Source organism: Notolepis coatsorum (assembly GCF_963971535.1).
Source record: "Notolepis coatsorum genome assembly, chromosome: 18".
Taxonomy (NCBI): domain Eukaryota; kingdom Metazoa; phylum Chordata; class Actinopteri; order Aulopiformes; family Paralepididae; genus Notolepis; species Notolepis coatsorum.
Window position 1 is genome coordinate 90,145,536 of NC_140182.1, and position 21,209 is coordinate 90,166,744.

A 21,209-nucleotide genomic window follows, 5' to 3' on the forward strand; every position below is an offset into this window, starting at 1 on the left:
GTGGTGAAAGCTTGGGAAGGAGGAGAGCAGGTGACCACACACCTGCTTATGAAGGTAAGCTGATGAGGGGTGTGGTCAGACTAATACTGGTATTAGAGGTACATTTGTGGTTTATTCAGTACGCGTGCACATACGCGAGATAGTGCAGAAGGCGATGCCAAGCATCGCCCCTAACTAACAGAACTTGGTTATAGTCATAACCTAACGTTTCTTCAGCGTTGCATCTTCTGCTGTGCGTCTCCTTAGCTCCTCTAGGCGGGCAGATGAGGTGTGATCGATCGACATCACCTCAAAGTCATTCCTCTCATTTGTGTGCTGAAAGGTTGATGTCCTGGGGGCTCGAGATAGAGTGTCGGCCAGGTACATGTCATTCCCTTTCTTGTAGACGAGGTTGATGTTATATTTCTGCAACTGTAGCATCATACGTTGGAGTCGTGCTGGAGCTGTGGAGATCGGCTTGTTGATGATTGTGACCAGGGGTTAGTGGTCGGTTTCCACAGTTACTGGTTTTCCATAGACATAATCATTGAATTTTGAACATTTTGAACACAACCGCTAGGAGTTCCTTCTTTATTTGCGCGTAGTGTGTTTCAGTCTGTGTCAGCGTACGTGACGCATAGGCAATTGGTCTGCCTTCCTGCAAGCATGCTGCTCCAAGTCCGTGTTGTGAAGCGTCACGGGTGAGTGTGACTGATCGATGAACGTCATAGTACGACAAGACAGGTGGGCTAGACATGCGTTCCTTCAGAGTGTCGTATGAATGCATCCTGGTGCTGCTTTAGCCAGCACCACACTGTATCCCTATGTGTGAGTTGTCTCAGCGGAGCTGAAAGTTCGCTGAAGCCTGGGATAAATTTCCTGAGGTAGTTGACCATGCCGAGAAAGTGCTGGAGTGCTGTGATGTCCTCGGGGATCGGCAGTTCGGCGATGGCTTTGGTCTTGGATGGGTCCGCTTTTAGGCCATCACTGGTGAACACGTGACCGACATAGCAGACCTCAGCCAGTCGAAACGTGCACTTGAGGGGGTTGAGTCTCAGATTCACCTGACGTGCGCGGATCAGTATCTTCACCAGGTTTCTGTCGTGCTCTGCTACATTTTGGCCTCCGACAAGGATGTCGTCGATGATGATGGCACAGGGGTATCCTGCAAATATCTGCTCCATTGAGCGCTGGAACACCTCGCTGGCTGCATTTATTCCGAATGGCATCCGGAGGAATCTTTAGCGGCCAAAAGGTGTGCTGAAAGTGGTCAGCAGTGATGACTTACTGTCCAAGGAGATTTGCCAGAAAGAGCTTTTGGCGTCTAGGACTGAGAACACTGTTGCATTTGTCATTTGTGATGCGACCTCCTCAACAGTACGCATAGGATGGTGGGGACGTTTTAATGCTTTGTTGAGATCTCTGGGGTCAATGCAGATTCTTATGTCATCAGTTTGCTTTTTATATGTGGCCACCATGGATGACACCCATTCCGTTGGCTCCGAGACGGGAACGATGACGCCTAGGTCCTTCATTCTGTCAAGCTCCGCCTTGACTCTGTCCTGCATGGCTAACGGAATACGGCGTGCTGGACGGACGGGCTCGCTGTACATCTGGAACTAGTTTCATGGAGTATTTGACTGGTAGCTTGCCAAGTTTGTCCTGGAAAATATCAGCATAGTCTGTAAAGATCTTTTTATATATATATATATATATATATATATATATATATATATATATATATATATATATATATATATATATATATATATATATATATATATATATATATATATACTTTATTGTGTCAAAGAAGTCACTTTACATTTAGGTATAGTATGTGTACACACATACATAACTGCACATATCCATACATACATACGTACATACACACACAAAAGTACATACGCATATTTAAAATCTTGACACCTTTTATTTTTTTTACCCATCACCCATACAAAAACAAGAGACAAAAACACATAAACAAAAGGGGTAGTACCAGTATAGATCCTGGACTGGTAAACCTATTCAGATTCAGATTCAGATTCAGATTCCTTTATTAAGCCATTTGTCTAAAAACACATTGGTAATTGTTGCGGCATTACAGTGTATGCATTTTTCATAATTTGTTTTCACAGTAACAACAACACAGACACAGGACAAAAACAGTGCAGTGGAAGATTAATAATTTAAATACATATATATATATATATATATAAGACCAGTGCAGTGTCATTGTGCCAGTGTCACTTGGGGGCGGAGGGGCATTGATCAGCCTGGCGGCTGAGGGGAAGAAACTCAGTCTGTGACGAGCTTTCACAGCCTTTGGGATCCTCAGCCTTCTCCCAGAGGGGAGCAGGGTGAAGAGGCTGTGTCCGGGGTGGGAGAGGTCGGCCATGATCTTTCTTGCCCTCTTCAGTGCCCTGGAGTCGTGCAGGGACCTGAGGGAGGGCAGGGGACAGCCAATCACCCTCTCCACGGAGCGAATCACCCACTGCAGCTTGGCGAGATCTTTTGCCGCTGCAGCGGGGAACCAGGAGATGATGGAGTGGGTGAGGATGGACTCAATGATGGCCGTGTAAAATTGGGCCATCATGGTCCTCGGCAGTTTGTATTTTTTCAACTGCCGGAGGAAGAACATCCTCCTTTTTTCTAATATCCATCCCTACTCGTCCCCACATACATATATAAAAAAAAATTATAATAATAATTGAAATAAAGTTAATTTTTTTTTAAATAAATGGGGCACCCCAGTGGCAAACCACATAACGCACTGAGTCACGGCACGGCCGACCCGGGTTCGATTCCCGGACCCGTCGTTATTTGCCGAATGTCTTCCCCCCACTCTGTCTCCCGTTCCTCCTCTCTTTCTCTCTACTGGACTGCCCAGTAGTAAAAAGCGATAAACGCTAAAAATTTATATTTTTAAATTTTTACAATTATAATAATAAGTAAAATGCTTGAATTTTCATTATAGGTGTAGGCCTACAGGGTGTTCCCCAACAATTGAGTAGTAGATCAAAGATAACTCCTGCCTACTACTACTGCTACCCTATAGTTTTCTATTACTGTTTCATGTTACTTAAAATCCTCTTCTCAAAGACTGATCTGTCTGTCATCTATACCTTTCCATAGTTTAAAGAAACCCCATATTTTTCCCAGCATATTTTCATTCTTATTGATTTTGTAGCTCTTAAAATAAAAAAAGGTATAATTCTTATTTTTTTAGGTTTTGGGGGCATGTTCCTAACAGTATATCTTGTTTTTCTAGATACCCAACTTTCTCAAACATCTGTTCCATTATGTGTAAAATATCTGACCAGTAGATTTGTATTCTTAAAAAAAAAAAAAAAATTATACATGTGAAGAATATATGTATGGTCAGCATTATTCTCCCCACATTCCCTCCAGCAACTGGGATTATTTTGTGCGAATTTGGACATACTCAATGGTGTTCTAAAGTACCTCATAATTATTTTCCAAGCATACTCCTGCCAAAAGGGTGATTTTATGTAATGGAAGATATCTTTAAAGCTTTGATTCCACTCCTTATCTGGTATGTTTGTTTTCAGTTCCTTCTCCCATTTATTAAAAATTTTGCTTAAATCTTCTAATTTGTTTTCTTGAAGTAGCTATTCGGTAGATTTGTCCAGTTGTGTTTTTGAGGTTATGGCTTTGTTGAGTCTTTATCATGTATTTCAGAAGGGGGTGGAGATCTTCAAGAGTTTTAATTTGGACTTTTTCTCTCAAGTAGCTTCTTATTTCCAGGTATCGGTGGAAGTGATTACTAGGACAGGCATATTTATTAGCAACATTTTCAAAATAATCCACTCCTTCATTGTACATTTGATAGAAACGTATGAGGCCCTATAGCTTCCCATGTCTTAAAAAAACCCATCAATACTGTTTGTAGAAAAATCTGGGTCCCATGCTATTTCTCAACTACTTAAGCCTTAAGGTCCCCCTTAAGGTCCCTGCTTTTCTTTATCATAAATCGATCAATAGAGACCGTATTAGATCCCCAATTATCATATCATGGGGTATCATTGGAAAGCCACACTCATTGGCTACAACCCTCTGCAAAGATTTTCGAGATCGCCAAATGATTGACGGAGCTAGAGCCCCGGGAGTCGGGGTGGTAATGTGTACTTTTGCGTACTTTGGGGCACGCCTCACATATCGGCATGTAACTCGAGAACCGCTGAACGGATTTTGTCACCTGAAAGGGCAATCGACAGGCAACAAATGGGGCTTTAATTCTATCTATATATGGTATTAAAATAAATGCACACCCGAGCCACTAGAGGTCGGCAAAGTGTCATCGCGAATCGTCCACATGTGGGCCCTTGGATGTTAAGAGGTTAATGTTTTTTTTATTTTATTTTTTGTAGCCAAAGTAAAGACCATAACCCTATCATAAACAGTAGTCAAAGTGTATATTTTCATTTTTACCGATGTTTTATACGATTTATCGGAAATACGAATTTATCTGGAAAATATCGTAAAACCGCAAGGAAATGACTAAATCCAGATTCAACCCTGCCATTGGAAAGAGGAGCATTTTCCCTATCCATAGATGTATGATTTGGCCATAATAAGGTCAAGGTCAAGTTCAAGGTCAAATATGAATTCATAATTAAAATCGATTATCATTTATTACTGTATCTACTAATCCTTCTGTTTAATCATCTTCCCTTTATTCATTTGCTTAGATTTCTTTTACACTTGATCTCAATAAGGTGGTGAATGAGCTCAGTGAGCGACCTCGGTTACGGCACAATTGTAACATGGTGTTATTCACCGGCACAGATGCAAAAATAAATCATAATTTATATTCTCCTTTTCTTCATTACAATTTACTCAAGCCTAGTAACAGACACAATATTTCTGACACTGGAAATACATACCCCCAAGTCCCTAGATGTTCCTAGATACCAAGAACATGCTAATTGACTTTGCAGAAGTGGAGCGATCTTTCATTTACTTAGGCATGCACCTTAAGGCGAAATATGGCTACAGCTTAACAGGTTAAGCAGATCATTTCTTGTTCCTAAATTTTATTTATTTTACATATTTTCCTCCAGATTTTAAATGTGTTATATAGAGTAATTGTGTATTTTGATCTGTGCTTTTTTATAACTGGAGAACATCAATGTGCTGAGTGATTCCACTAAATTCAACTCAATTGACTTCCATTTGGGTCTCATCTCGTTTTTCATCCATATTAAAAATCGGTTTTACCTGTGCTGCATAATAATAATTAATTAAATTAGGTAATGCAAGTCCCCCTCCTCCTTTTTTTTGTTGCAGGATTTTGAGTTTGACTCTAGCCTCTTTGCAAGCGGGGGCCCACATGTGGGCCCTTTTTAGGACGACAGGAAGAGAAAAACAGCCGAATGAATTGAAGTCTATTAGAAAACGGAGTTTTTCTTTTGTACACAGTTTACCAAAATCACTCCTAATCACTCATTTCTGAATGGATCTTTATGAAAAGAAAAGTATGCAGTCCTCAAAAACAAAAATTTACGACCATTCTCTTGCCTATCAAACTGAATTCTGCCCTTATTCAATAAATATTTGTATTGATTGATATTGCTCTTGTGTGGACATTCGAATTTGTTTGTATTTGAACCGTGGCGAGTCTGAAACCCACCAGGCACGTCACAATATATATATACAGTATATAGATACACCGGTCGCAGAAGCTTTACCCCCCAAAATACTGTATATCTGAATTCAACTTCTGGACTGATATTACGTTTGTATACGGTGAATAAGCGTGCACAGAGATGTTTGATTGGTTGAATGTTCAAGCTTGCCCCCCTCTCTCTCATGCCCCGGTCTGTTACTGAACAGCAATGTCTTGTTAAATATAATAGCTAAAATAACTACAGTGAGTCTATACAATTTAGATTGCAATGGAAACCTTAAATTTGTTTTCATGAATATCATTATTAACTTCAGTCCTCACCATACATATTGAATATTTATTCATTTTCAGGATTTTGTAATGTCTTTTTCCCCCTTCTTTTTCCGTTTTTCTCCCATCCTAATGTTAGTTGTTATGCCAATTCCCAATCCCCTTCCTGGTCGTTGCGCACTCTACCCCCTACCGTCGGTCCGGGAGGGCGGAGACTATCACATGCTTCCTCCGACACATGTGTACCCAGCCCACCGCTTCTTTTTCACCTGGCAGCGCGGACTCTCACTGGGAGAGTGTAACGTGTGGAAGGATCACACTACCTCTCCCTTGCTGTGCAGGCGCCCCGACCGAACTGTAGGAGTCGCTGTTTACAACAACCAGGACCCACCCTCGCCGGGTTTCCCGCCGCTAACACTGCCAATTGTGTTGATGGTCGGCCAACCCGGAAGCACCACAGCTGGATTCGATCCCACTGTCTCTGTGGTGGTAGACAGACGCTTAGTCCACTGCGCTACCCGGCCGCACTCATTTTCAGGATTTTAAAAAAATTTTAAGTTAGGGTTAGGGTTAGGGTTAGGGTTAGGGTTAGGGGGTTAGGGTTACCCTAACCTGTTCATTTCTGCGACTAGGGTGGATGGTGTGACACATTTATGCAGTGCGCTTAATAGTGATTTTTGAAAAGAAAAAAACATGGATTGTTGGAATGTGAGTCAAAGATGTGAGACTGAGCTACTTTCCTGGCATATACATTAAATATAGCCAACGCTATCCACACACACATCTGAAAAAAGGCTATTTGCCGAGAATTGCGACAAGGTGGAGGGTTAAGTCATTTCCATACCATGGAATTTGTCTTGGTGTTTCCGCCCACAAAGAGGACAAAACAAAAAACACAACTACAATAATCTAAAAGGGAATATAAAAAGTGGAAATATAAATTGAACATTTTAAAATATAAAATATAAAAAAGAATAAAGAATATAAACCCTACACCTCCGACTTCTGCTACAGCACAAGAACCAGCCACCTACAGAAGTTCTCCGATGACTCCTCCATTGTCAGCTACATTGTGGATGACGATGAGGCTGAGTACAGGGCTCTGGTGGAGAGCTTCGTAGAATGGTCCAACAGTAACCACCTCCAACTCAACGTTAGCAAGACAAAGGAGCTGGTGGTAGACTACCGGAGAGGCAGGAAGGGTCCCCCTTCTCCCATACTCATCGGAGGGGAGGGGGTAGAGATGGTGGCGTCCTACAAGTTCCTTGGAGTAGGCCTACACCTGAACAAAAAACTGGACTGTTTGGACAACACTGAGGCCCTCTACAGGAAGGGACAGAGCAGGCTGTTCTTCCTGAGGAGACTCAGGTCGTTTGACGTGTGCAACCGACTGCTGCAATCTTTCTACGAGTCGGTTCTAGCCAGCGTCCTCTTTTTTGCTGTGGTGTGCTGGGGGGGCAACATCATTGATTGATTGATTGATTGAAAATTGTATTAACAGATTGCAGAATGGGTATAATACAGTACAGCTCAATACACACAATTGTTAAGGGGATGCAGACCAGAGAAAGACTTTCCTCTTGTTTACATCAGGATCCCCCATTTTCAATTTATCATAACATATATCAAACTGTACATTGGAGGGGGTTGGGTTTAGACATTTACAGGGGCCAGTTTCGAATTGCAGTCTCCCGTAGGTGCTCTTTGAGAGTGGTTTTGAAAGTGGGTAGTGATTCACATTCCTTTACAGCTGTGGGTAGGGCGTTACACATTGATGTTTGCGAAACGTGTTTAGTCCCTTGTTTGAGCCGAATCTGGGTTTAACATGATTTGTGGAGCTCCCTCTGGTGTTGTGGTCATGGTATTCACTGACCTTTGGGAAGTATTTTGACATGTACATGGGTAGCATGTAAGCCATCCTAGGTTGTCAAAGTGGGCAGGGTTGAGGTGGATTCTAGGAGTAAGGTCAAGCAGTAGTCTGACTAGTTTGTTTTGTGATGTTTGTAATTTAGTTTTTAGCGCCTTTGAGGTGCTTTGGTACCATGAGATGCAAGCATAGTCGTAGTACCCTTGAATGAGTGCTCCTGTTAGAGTCTTTAACACTAGCACAGCCAACAAGGGGTCACATGACCCCTAGGCATTTTCAATAAATGTATCCTCGTCACTCGGTCGAGCTCCAGCTCTGTCACTCAATGACTTTTCCTAAAAGTACCCGTTTTATCTGGCACGGTTTCTGAAATTTCAAAATGACTTCAGGAAAATGTAATTAGAACGTTATTCCACATATGGGCCGTTGGAACAGACGAAAGTCACAGCACTTTGCGAGCGTCTAGCGCAGGGGTGGCCAACCCGTGGCTCGCGAGCCGCATGTGGCTCTTTGCCCGTCAATGTGTGGCTCTTCCATCCAAAAAATTATTATTATAATATATATATATATATATTTTTTTTTTATGTCACTCAAACCTAAGTCATTGTGGTAAACCTCATATTTTTATATTCAGAGGTAATTATATAGTTTACACTGTTTATTTTTCTCATATTTCTCATATACCGGTAAGCTGTCGGGTTGTCTGACCCATTCCTGGCGGGAATTAGTGGCAGTTTCTCCATGGCTGTGCTAGTGTTAAGGTATTCTTGTTTACCAGAGAGGAGATCCGGTACAAGAATCTTGTTCGTTGGTTGACTTTTTTTTTGTATTTTTTTTTGTATTTTTTTTTAAACAAACACATAAACAAACATGACAACATAAAATTAGATATACAAGCATTAATTAACAGTGCACATCCAATGAAATCACCATTTAGATAAATGTCTTATACAAGATATACCCCTAATACCTGCTATCTAATACCCTACACACATATGCTCTCGCTCGCTCCCCCCCCCGGACCCCTCATTGGATAATCCATCCATTATCGTTCGCTCCTAACCAGGCACTACCATTATATGCTAGCTTTTATTCTCTCCACCACTTCTAACCACATTGTCATTTTGGATTAATTGAGACCCAAAATTCTTGCTGTAGATATTTCTAGATAAATCACTTTGAGATATGTAAGAATCCAGACCTTCCGGCACATTTTTTCCGGTGGAAACCATCGTGATGCTATCAGCTTTTTAGCCATTGTGATACCAGATAAAACCAATCTCTTTAGCTGTATAGGTACTGCACACTCAAAAACATCATTCAGCAGTAATACAGAGGGGTGTACAGCAGGGGCGGGGCTAGGGGGTGGCTACTTGGGCTCAAGCCCCGAATGTTTTCTGAAAAGCCCCGAATCTATTAAAAAAGAAAAAAAAATATATATATATATTTTTTTGACAATTAATCATTGTTACATGAAAATATGTTTGCACCAGATTTAGCAGAAGCCAAGTTCCATCTGTAGTCTATCCAGCTGCTAACTGTATTTGAGTGAGTTAAGTCTTGGTGTTATGGTAGACTCAGACCTAAGCTTTAAATCACAATCAACAAGTTGACAAAAACATAATTCTTCCACCTTAGAAAGATAGCTAAAGTACGGCCATTTATAAATCAAAAGGACGCTGAAAACCAGATCCATGCCTTTATCTCAAGCCGACTCGACTACTGTAATGCACACCTTACTCCTAGAACCCACCTCACCCCTGCCCACTTTGACAACCTAGGATGGCTTAGAGTAGACGACAGAGTACAGCAACTAGCAATGGGCCTGGTCTACAAGATACACTACACGACCAAGGTACCCATGTACATGTCAAAATACTTCCCAAAGGTCAGTGAATACCACGATCACAACACCAGAGGGAGCTCCACAAATCATGTTAAACCCAGATTCGGCTCAAATAAGGGACTAAACACGTTTCGCAATTATGCCACATCAATGTGGAACGCCCTACCCAAAGCTGTAAAGGAATGTGGATCACTACCCACTTTCAAAACCTCTCTCAAGGGACACCTACGGGAGACTGCAATTCAACACTGGCCCCTGTAAATATCCTAACCCAACCCCCTCCAATGTACAGTCATTTACCTAGTATGGTTTTGTCAATAGTCCAATGTACAATTTTGTTTGTTTGTACAGTGTCCCCCCCCCCCCTCAATGTACAGTTTTACTTGTTTGTACAGTGTCTCCTCCCCCCCCCCCCTCAATGTACAGTTTTACTTGTTTATACAGTGTGCCCCCCCCACCTCCAATGTAAATTACCCAGTATGGTTGTCAATATCCCAATGTACCCAACCCCCCCCCACCCAACCTCCTCCAATGTACAGTTTCTACGTCAAATGTATATACTCCCTTTTCTTGACTCCTTCTGTATCACAAACAGTACTGTATTTGCAAATCTGGTATGTCATAAATGTATAGATGTAGCAGTACTGACTATCTGTATGTCATGTATGTCATAAATGTCCTGATGAATTGAAAATGGGGGACCCTGATGTAAACAAGACGAAAGTCTTTCTCTGGTCTGCATCCCCTTAACAATTGTGTGTATTGAGCTGTACTGTATTGTACCCATTCTGCAATCTGTTAATAAAGTTTTCAATCAATCAATCAAAACCGGCCTCCCGAAAAAATACGATGATAACTATTTTATTGCAATGCACTATTGCATTACTTTATTCTATTTTACTAACGATTTTATTGCACTGCACTATTTTACTTTGTATCAGTGATAATCAAACCGTAAACAAAGATGTAAAAAACAGATCATTTTTCCATCCATACATTTCCGTTTTATACCGTTGTGAATATGAGTGTAGTTTCAGGGTGGTCTGGTGTCATTTCCAAAATGACAGACACCAAGCCACATCGTTTCAAATGGAGTGCAATAACGGCCGCAAGGTGTTAGGCGGCGGTATTGGACTTTTGAGATCTCAGACCCATCCCCAGTGATAACACAGGCTGCCGGCATGTCTTTATGAATGGAAATATCGAATAAAAGAAACAACGATGAAAACCCGACTATACTCTGGTTTTCGGGGGTCCTGGCGCTCAACGTTCGGCGAGTTAACCCTAGATCTTAGATCCTAATATGAAAAACGATGTGATTTAATGTTCTATGTCTTACCTTGACTGTCTATTTTACTGTTATCTATTTTATGCTTTATGTCTGCACTTTATGCATTGCTCTTGATCTGCCAATGTTGTGCTCATTTTATGCCTGTCTTTTTGTACTGCTGTGAAGCACTTTGAGCTGCAATTCTTGTATGAAAGGTGCTATACAAACACAGTGTATTATTATTATTATTATTATTATTATTATTATTATTATTATTATTATTATTATTATTATTATTATTATTATTATTATTATTATTATTATTATTATTATTATTATTATTATTATTATTATTATTATTATTATTATTATTATTATTATTATTATTATTATTATTATTATTATTATTATTATTATTATTATTTTTTTGTATTATTATTATTATTATTATTATTATTATTATTATTATTATTATTATTATTATTATTATTATTATTATTATTATTATTATTATTATTATTATTATTATTATTATTATTATTATTATTATTATTATTATTATAAATGATTATACACAGGAAAAACTGGGGAGTCATTTTCCCAGAGTAATTATTACGGAGTTATTATTTTCCTCTCAAGTAGTCATATTTACTCCATTTGGGGCATAATCATTGCCTGTGGCCAATAGAGTGAGAGTAAAGTTCCAGAAGAGTTTCTATTGGAGTAATACAGCATTGGTCACGCCTACTATCCATATAATTCCCAAAGGTGCCGACGCCATCTTTCTCTCTCGCCAAGTCCTCGCTTCAAGCTCAGGTGCAGCAAGAGCGCAATACAGCGATATTTTCCTTCTCTTGGATGCCAAATACAAGGTAAGATTATTATTATTATTTGTTAATTTATTAAACAGCAATGTGTGTAACTAATTTGCAACATTACAGCTAAGCCACAGAGCCATCTATCACGATGTTCGCATGTTAGCTGCTATACGTTTGCACGCACGCTATTAAATAAACGTTTTACAGTTGTATGGACAAGTATTCAATTATCAACAGTATTGCTATCAGGGACAGTGCACATTAATCAACATGTCGGTTTTCATGTAAAATGTATATGAGCTAGTGTATAGCCAGAAGCTAATTTCCACCTGTATAGGCCTGAGACCATACCTGTAGACCATGCCTGTAGGCTGTTGTTAAAAGTAGTGATATAACTATATCCATACAAAAACTGACTTATTAAGAACATACAAGACAAGTAGACATAGTACAGGAGATGGAACAATTATATGTTACATGTTGGCGGTTTTTGCTGAAACGGTGGCAGAGACAACGTGTGTTTTACTCTAAATAGAGTCACCGTACATTACAGCTAAGCCACAGAGCCATCTATCACGATGTTAGCATGTTAGCTGCTAGCACGCACGCTATTAAATAAACGTTTTACAGTTTTATGGACAATAACTTAAGAACAGGTACGTCGGTGCAACACGAGTATTCAATTATCAACAGTATTGCTATCAGGGACAGTGCACATTAATCAACATGTCGGTTTTCATGTAAAATGTATATGAGCTAGTGTTAGCCAGAAGCTAATTTTCACCTGCATGCGGCTATACCTGTATAGGCCTGAGACCATACCTGTAGACCATGCCTGTAGGCTGTTGTTAAAAGTAGTGATATAACTATATCCATACAAAAACTGACGTATTAAGAACATACAAGACAAGTAGACATAGTACAGGAGATGGAACAATTATATGTTACATGTTGGCGGATTTTGCTGAAGAGACAACGTGTGTTTTACTCTAAATAGAGTCACGTAAATTTGCCGCAATGTGCTGTAGGTTGACTGTTTTACTAGTGGTAAATGGACATAACAAGTTAATTTGACGCACTGTTCGGTTCAACAAGTGTTTATTTGAACCATTGTACTGGGTTGACTAATTTGTGTGTTCTGCCTCCATGTATAATATAATGGAAACTTGTGGAACTATCCTCACAGTAAATTTCACAGAGTAAATTTTACTCAAACTGAGTCAATTTGAGCCCAAGACGTGAGTAAAGTTTTACTCAGTTTGAGTAAAATGTACTCAGCGAAATTTACTGTATGGTGCTTTTGTAATATTTTCTAATTGTAACACTCCTCATAATGCATGAGTTGTTGTGCCCTATATGTATCATCTTAGTAACTGTTATTATTTATTTGCCATCAGATGCAGGCTGTACGTGTTAAACACGTTGACCGGCAGAAATTCATCTGTTTTGAGGGCCAATTGACCTTCACAACTTTTTTGGAGTGTGGTGAGTGAAACATTTTGCACAGCGTGCCGTTGGTTCTCAAAATGGCGTCCGCCTTGATAGTTAGGAACCAAATGGACCCTTATTGGTCTGTAACTCTGACTGTGTACAAATGGACCCCAACGTCCATTGTACACCGTCAAGAGTTAAATTAACATTGATTTTACAATATAAATTGGGGTCCCAAAGATACAAATGCCATTAAATGGGTGCCCTTGGAATTAAAATGGTTGAGAATCACTGCTAGAGCCGTACAAATATTGTCTTATGGGGGTCCATGGCACATCTTTTCAAATGGGGGGTCTGTGGGCTAATTGTCAATTTGGGGGGTCCTTGACATGAAATGTTTGAGAACCACTGCCCTATGCAACAACATACTGGGTATCAGTTTAGGCTTTCCCTGCATGTTAATTTAAGCTGTAGGCCTACAGTACAAAGCACAATCCATTTTATTTAGGATAGAGTGAACCAATCAATGTCTTACACCCCTTCCTGACAGGCAGTGACGCGAGCGAGCGTGATTGCGAAAATGATTAAAATGTATTCGTTTCAATCAGACTATCCTGACCTGCCGCGAGCGACAGCAAACTGAGCGGCGATGTCGTTCCCCCCTCAAATATTCGCTCGCTGTGTCTCTAGTTGAGCGATTACGCGGCCGAGTCACGCCCCTAAACACTTTTTATTGGTCAAGAATCGCAGGCTGCTTTGCCCCTGTGTGCTTCCAGGTAACACACACACAGACACACCCGGACACGCGCCGCCTCATATCAGGACAGTGTCGCGCACGATTTCGTCTCCAGTTCGCACGCTCGCTGCCTGTCAGGAACCGGTGTTAAGTATGTCAATTAAGGCTGTCAATCTTCCTCATATGATCACATTTTCAGTGGCTATTTTAATATCCCATTTTATGACATTTTAATTAATACAAATTAAATAAATTGCACAACAGATTTATCAATAAGCTTGTGCAATCTTGTTTTGTCTATAGTTGCCAAGAAATTTGAAATTCCTAGTACCTTGGACTTAAAGGTCTATGATGACTCAAACACTGAAGTCGACGACGAGGCGTTTCAATTTCTTCTAAAAAAACCAGACCTGGGTGTGTTGGAGATTTGTTCACCCCAAGACTCAAATCCTGAAGGTGAGTTGCTAACATGGAGCCTTATAGCCTCATCCATACAGTCCTGGCTGCTTGAAGCCTTTTTACAACATTTCCGGGTTCCCGTTTTTTTCGCTCTGATTGGCCAGGTTATGTGACATGAGCGGCAATCGTGGGACGGCAAGTTTCTACACTGGTTAAGGGCACTCTTCGAAGTTGGTTAAGGTTAGAGTTTGTCTTAGAGCATGGCGATAGAACGCCAGGTAGTTTGCAGGCTGTTCGACGCGGAAATGGGCAAACACGCTATTGGGCGCACATGTCACATGACCTGGCCAATCAGAGCGCCGGAAACGCGGATGCGTTGTAAAAAGGCTACACGTGTCCTGGCTAACCTAAAATGTCACACAGGTACTGTGTATTTTTGTACTTTGAAATGATCTTTGTATATATGCCCAATGTAACGTGTGGATCCTTCCTAATCTAATGTGGTCTTTTTACATTACACTTGTCACAAACATTCCTATCTAATCACACTTATATGTCTACATGATTGTTAGATTCAGTGAGGACCTCTGCAAGCAACTCCAGCAGCCAAAGCTCCGTTCTCAGCTCTGGTGCAGACAATGAGGGGGAGTCTGATGACACCATCATTTTGCAGTCTAGTCCTGCTCCAAGAAACGGTGCTGACCTGACTCGTATCACTCTGGTAAGCTTTGCATATGACTGTTTGAAATGGAGATGGTGACTCTGATAAAGGGGTAGCATGGGCATTGGGGATGGCCAAGTACAATTGGGGAGAAAATGGGGGTGGGGGGGGGGTCATGGTTTACATTTGTCACCTTAACCCTTTCACTGCCGCACAACAGCAGGTTAACCCTTTCACTGCCGCACTACAGAAGGTTAACCCTTTCACTGCCGCACTACAGAAGGTTAACCCTTTACTATCACATACTGTACCACATACTGTATACCACATACTGGTACTAGTGTGGCAGTGAAAGGGTTAAATATACTTGGCCACCAAATGACTGTCTATCCATGTGTGTCCTCCCCCCCCCCCCCCCTTTTTACTCCCGCTTAGATGACTGAAAAGATTCTGAGGGACACAGCTGGAGGAGAGAGGATCATTGCCGATTATGCTCGGACGAAAACCCTAACGGATACCAGAAGACGCGACATGGTGAAGATATTGGTTGCGCACATGGCAAAAGAGCATGGGTAATTATGTTATCTAAACATTACGCACCCAATACACATTTTTGGTTTTTACTAAGATCCTCCTTTTTGCAGAATTGGTAAATGATAAATGGTTATCCAAAGCGCTTTACATAGATTGTGCAGAAGGCATTGGCACAGCAATACTTTTGTTTGGATCTCATACTTGTGTATGTGTGCACTGTAGGACGAGTCCTTCAAGGCGTGTTAAAGAAGACTACGCAAAGGGCATCACTGCCTTATTCCCATACCTGGCCGATCCCCAGGGCAATTTGGGATATGTAAGTACATCAGGGAAAAGTGCAGAGAGACATTTCATCGGCGACTCAGTGCATGTGTGTTCCTGTGGGTCGCCCATCTTGCGTGTGTGTTAAAACTGCATGACAAATAAAGACTTCTAGTCTAACAATTATTATGTTTATAGGTCATTCTTGTTATATAATTTCTAGGGATGTTCGATATTGGCTTTTTTTTACCGATATCCGATATACCGATATTGTCCAACTCTTTAATTTCCAATACCGATATCAACCGATACCGATATATGCAGGGTTTCTCCCCCCCCCCCCCCCCCCAAAAGGAATAATTTCAGGTAATTAACATTAGGCTACATATCTCTTGTCGTGGAATTAACACAACATTATGCATAACATTATCCAATCACATGCATGGTACATAAAACACCAACCCCATTACTCCTCACTTCTCTGGAATTGCTTAAAAGGGCTGTGCGGAGTACGATTTCAACTAAATATTTGTTAACATTTCTGTATGCTGACCATTTCTCCTAACCTCAACAATTTAAGAACCACAGATGTCCTACCTGTTGACCTTGATTTTAGCAATTCTTCAGAGAAGGGCATGTGTTAAGTTTTAAGGAGAGAAATAAACACATTTACACATGCCCATTTAAACCAAATAACTTTTTTTTTTCCTCTTTACTTCTTGTGTTTTAGGAGCAGTATTACAATCCAGTAGATGGGAGTGGGTTTCTGGCATGGAGGGTGAAATCACTTCAAAAGATAGCATCAGAGGGACAAAAGAAGAGCCGTAATGTTCAGCCACTGATCGGTATGTAATTTTGATTGTCCCAGTCCACTGTTTATCTAGCAACTGTGAAGATGGATCATTATAGTAAATGCATATCACTGGAAAGTATTGCAGCAGTATGTGTGGTTTCTACACTGTTACAGGTGGTCCAAGTTCTGGCGACAGAGCCCCCTTCTCTGAGGAAAACCAGCTAACCACAGACACCCAGTTTCGTGAGGCCAGTGCACTGATGAAGCATACAACTGATGAAGCAATCATCAAGGAGAAGATGAAACAGACCTTCACCCATCGCCAAGAAATGATGCACGACCCAATCAAGTCCTCTGAAATATTCACCACCTTTCCAAGATTCCTAGACATCACAGGAATGGTATGTGGCTTGCATTAAAGTCTAACTGAAATAAAAAATGACCTTTTTAAACAATTTAGATCACATCCCTGGTCATAGGGTGAACCTATTTAATAGGGCTGTCCCTGACTAAGGATTTGGATGGTTGACTAGGATTGTTAAAAAAAAAAAAAAAAAAAAAATGTATCATTCCATTTGGGCTGTGGGGGGTGCTTAATGTCTGAAGGAGTCAACTGAAGGCTTCTTGTCCTCTGCAAAAGCATACAATTGGTCCACTGATGAAATCCTCTTTCAGTGCCTCTGTGCCTGTTTTCGTAGGCAGTTAGCCTCTGGTATGCCTGCCATTAGCGTTAGCCACGCTTCTATGCCTCTTTTCTTTTGAAAAAAATTATAATATATATATATATTTTTTTATTTTTTTTTTTATAATATTATATTCGACTAAGAGGTTGGCCAGTCGACTACGGCCCCTTTCGACCGATTAGTCGACTAATCGATTAATAGGGGTCAGCCCTACTATTTAACAATGTATGACAAAAAAATTTCAACCATGTTTTATTCCATCTTGTCTGCAGATTGAGCAGGATTTCAGTCTGATGTTTGGTGATGACATCTCTGCAAAGTTCCTGGAGAAGTGGCCTACTTTCTGCAGGCAGAAAGTCCTTGAACAAAGCCGTGGCCTCACCCAGACCGGCGACCTTCAAGACCTGCTTCAGAATGCTGAATCCACAACAGACACAATAGAACTGAACAATGGTATGCTTGAATTAAAGGAATATAATAATGGAAGGGTGAATTGTTTTTTAAACAAATGGAAACACAGCTTTTAGTCAAATGTATTTCTGATTTTTTTTATTTAATTTTTTGTATTTTTAGCATGGGACAGTGAAATGTCCTCCCTCTTGCTTCTTGTCCACCTCCTGCCACCATCACCTCAGGGACGCAACAAGAGACCGGGAAAGCTCTCAGCCAGAGAAGCCATTGACTCCCTTGTGAAGTTCATAAAGGTAAGGTTACAGTTGCCTATATTATCGGCCGATATTGGCATTCAAATGTGATATAGGAAAATATCGGTAAAAAAAAAATGAATTATTCTTTTTACATTTCTATAACCAACTTTTATTTACCCAGGCAAGTAAGAACAAATTCTGATTTTATTTATTGTCAAAAGTATGCATAATGTTATGTTAATTCCACAACAAGACATATGTAATGTTAATTACCTGAAATTATTCAGTTTTTTGGGGGGGAAACCCTGCATATATCGGTATCGGTTGATATTGGTATTGGAAATTAAGAGTTGGACAATATCGGTATATCGGTAAAAAAGCCAATATCGAGCATCCCTAGTTACAGTTGAATTAAAGTATAAGAAGGATCACTGTTCTGTCTAGGGGTGCACGATATTGATTTGTTGACCCCGATATCGATACCAATAACTTTCTGCTCCTCAAGGTCGATACCGATAACCGATATATATATTTATTGTACTATAATTATAAATTTTTTTATGTATATTCCTGTAGTTTTGACCTAACCAGATTTATCATGACATGAGCGTTACTATATGAACAAAACAAAGCCAAGAGAACAGTTTTGACTCTTCAAATAAAGTGACTATTTATTTTTCCAAATAAATATAATTTGAGTCGATCACAAAATTCACAATCCGTCAATGTCATTAACAATGTGTTTCCCTGAACAACTAAAAACCAACAGGTATTGTGCTTTGTCAGTAGGGATGCTGTTCACATTTGAACCGATACGGTACCGGTACCTGTGAATCGATACCGGTACCCAACGGTACCTTTTTCGGTACTTTAGTCTCTAAAAATGTAATCTACCTACCTCAGTTGTGAGAAGAAAAAAATCCAAACTTCAAATAACCACATTTTCGACCGTTTTTGGCTTGCCTTTGCCCCGACTGCTTTGTTGTTGAATCAAGTCAAATCCTAAATAAGCATATATAGTGCGTGTGAATGTTGACATGAAAAGAAAAAAGTAAAAAAAATATATATATTTTTTTTATTATCAGAGCTGTCAATACTTTTATCGGGATGACGTCATAATTGCTGATATCGGCCTGATAATTATCGTGCATCCCTGATATTGACCTGCATGATTGAAATCATGCAAAGACCACGGTTTGCAAACCGTGACTAATTTTAATAGCAAGACTAATGAAGTTCTCTTGTCACAGACTGGGACCAGTATCCAGGGGCATTTGGACAGCATCACGGAGAGCCTTCAACCCTATCTGCTTGCTGTGGGGACCCAGAGGAGTGTGATTCACAAGTACTTCATTGTGATTGACAAACATGCAATCCCTTGTAAGTCACCAGACTCTCTTGCCTCTTTTGATGAGCTTTTCAAAGCTCATTTTGTCTTTGGTACCTCATACAACCGGGATCTGGCCAATATGTACAACTTCTTGCAAACCGCCATTTACAAGATCGATGCTGCTACAACTAATGTCAACCCCAGGGTTAAAGAGATGAGGGCTCGGATGCTGCACTGATTTCTTTTTTATACTGAGAGGATATTTTATCTCGGGCCTCTGATGCTGCACAGACTTTTGATACTGAGAAGATATTTTATCTTGAGGCCTCTGATGCTGCACAGACTTTTGATACTGAGAAGATATTTTATCTTGAGGCCTCTGATGCTCCAGTGTTTTTTGATAAGATGTTGTGTTTCATTTGCAAAAACTCTCAGGCAAATGCCAATTCACTGATGAGGCACTTAAGGATGATCCACGGACTTTGTTCAGGAAGGACACTTCGTCTTAAATGTGGTCAGCCTGGTTGTTTACATGTCTTTTGCACTTTTTCTGGGTTTCGAAAGCATCTTAAAGCACGTCATCAACCATGTGATGATCCTGGTGAAGGCCGCTCTACAGCTGAACATTTAGCTGAAAGTTATGTTGATGACTTTCCATCAGGCAGTGCCCCTTCTGACCCAGTCCTTCCAGTCCTTCTTAATAATAGTCTTGTAGACAGCTGTGCTGCAACAGTAGCTGAACTTAAAGTGGCAGGTGTAGGTGAAACAATAATCAACTCTTTGGTAACTTCAATGGAAGTGATTGTTGATGATATCCATAATCAAGCAAAACAATATGTGAAGCAGTGTCTATCTTTACAGGAACCTATCAAAAGTGAGGTTGAGTGTAAAATTGATCAGTGTTATGAAGAAATTGAAAATCCCTTTTGTATCTTAAATTCTGAAACTAAGAGAAGGCAATATTTTACAGAGAAGTGGGGAAGGGTAGACCCAGTTGAATATGTCCTTGGTACAAGATTTGATACCCTGCGCAATCGGACTACTGGAACTTATGATCAGGCTGTTGTTACTGATAAATGTGTTTATATCCCAATTTTGAAAACATTAGACTTTATTTACAAACACCCTAATATAAAAGAGATGATGCAGAGTGATTCCAGTTTAAGAGAAGATCTTCTTAATGACTTGTGTGATGGAGAGTATTTCAAGAGTCATCCTCTATTTTCAAAACAGAAGCATGCAATTCAGGTGCAGCTTTTCTATGATGATTTTGAATGCGCGAATCCGTTGGGGAGTAAAAAGGGAATACATAAATTAGGAGCAATCTATTTCACCTTGCGTAATTTTTCTCCAAAGTACAACTCAATTCTGCTTAATATTCATTTGGTCGCTTTATTCCATGCCCAAGACATTAAAACACATGGCTTTTCTAAAATACTTGCTCCACTTGTGGAAGATATTAAAATACTGGAGAAGGATGGAATTAAGGTCCCATTGTATGATCAGCCAGTGTATGGAACTATTGTCCAAGTTACAGGTGACAACCTTGGTATTCACGGTTTGTTTGGTTTCGTAGAATCATTCAGTGCCAGATATTGTTGCCGCTTTTGTCTTGCTGAGAAAGAGGACTTTCAGACGGAATTCAAAGAAGATTCACCCAAGATAGTTATGCGAACTCGAGCACTTCATGCAGAACACTGCCACACAATGGAGACTACTATTGGTCTTCCCTATGTGATGGGAGTTAAACGTTCTTGCATTCTAAATTCCTTGCAGTACTTCAATACATGTGACAATTTCTCTGTCGATATTATGCATGATATCTTGGAGGGCGTGGCACAATATGAAATGAAACTGCTAATACTACACTTGATTAAAAACTACACAACATCAAAGGAAATAGACTTGAGAATTAAGAGCTTTAACTATGGTTACCTGGAACAAAACAACAAGCCACCTGCATTGAAGTTAGTAGAGACCTCAAATGACTTGGGGTTAAATGCAATCCAATCTTGGTGTTTACTTCGCAATCTA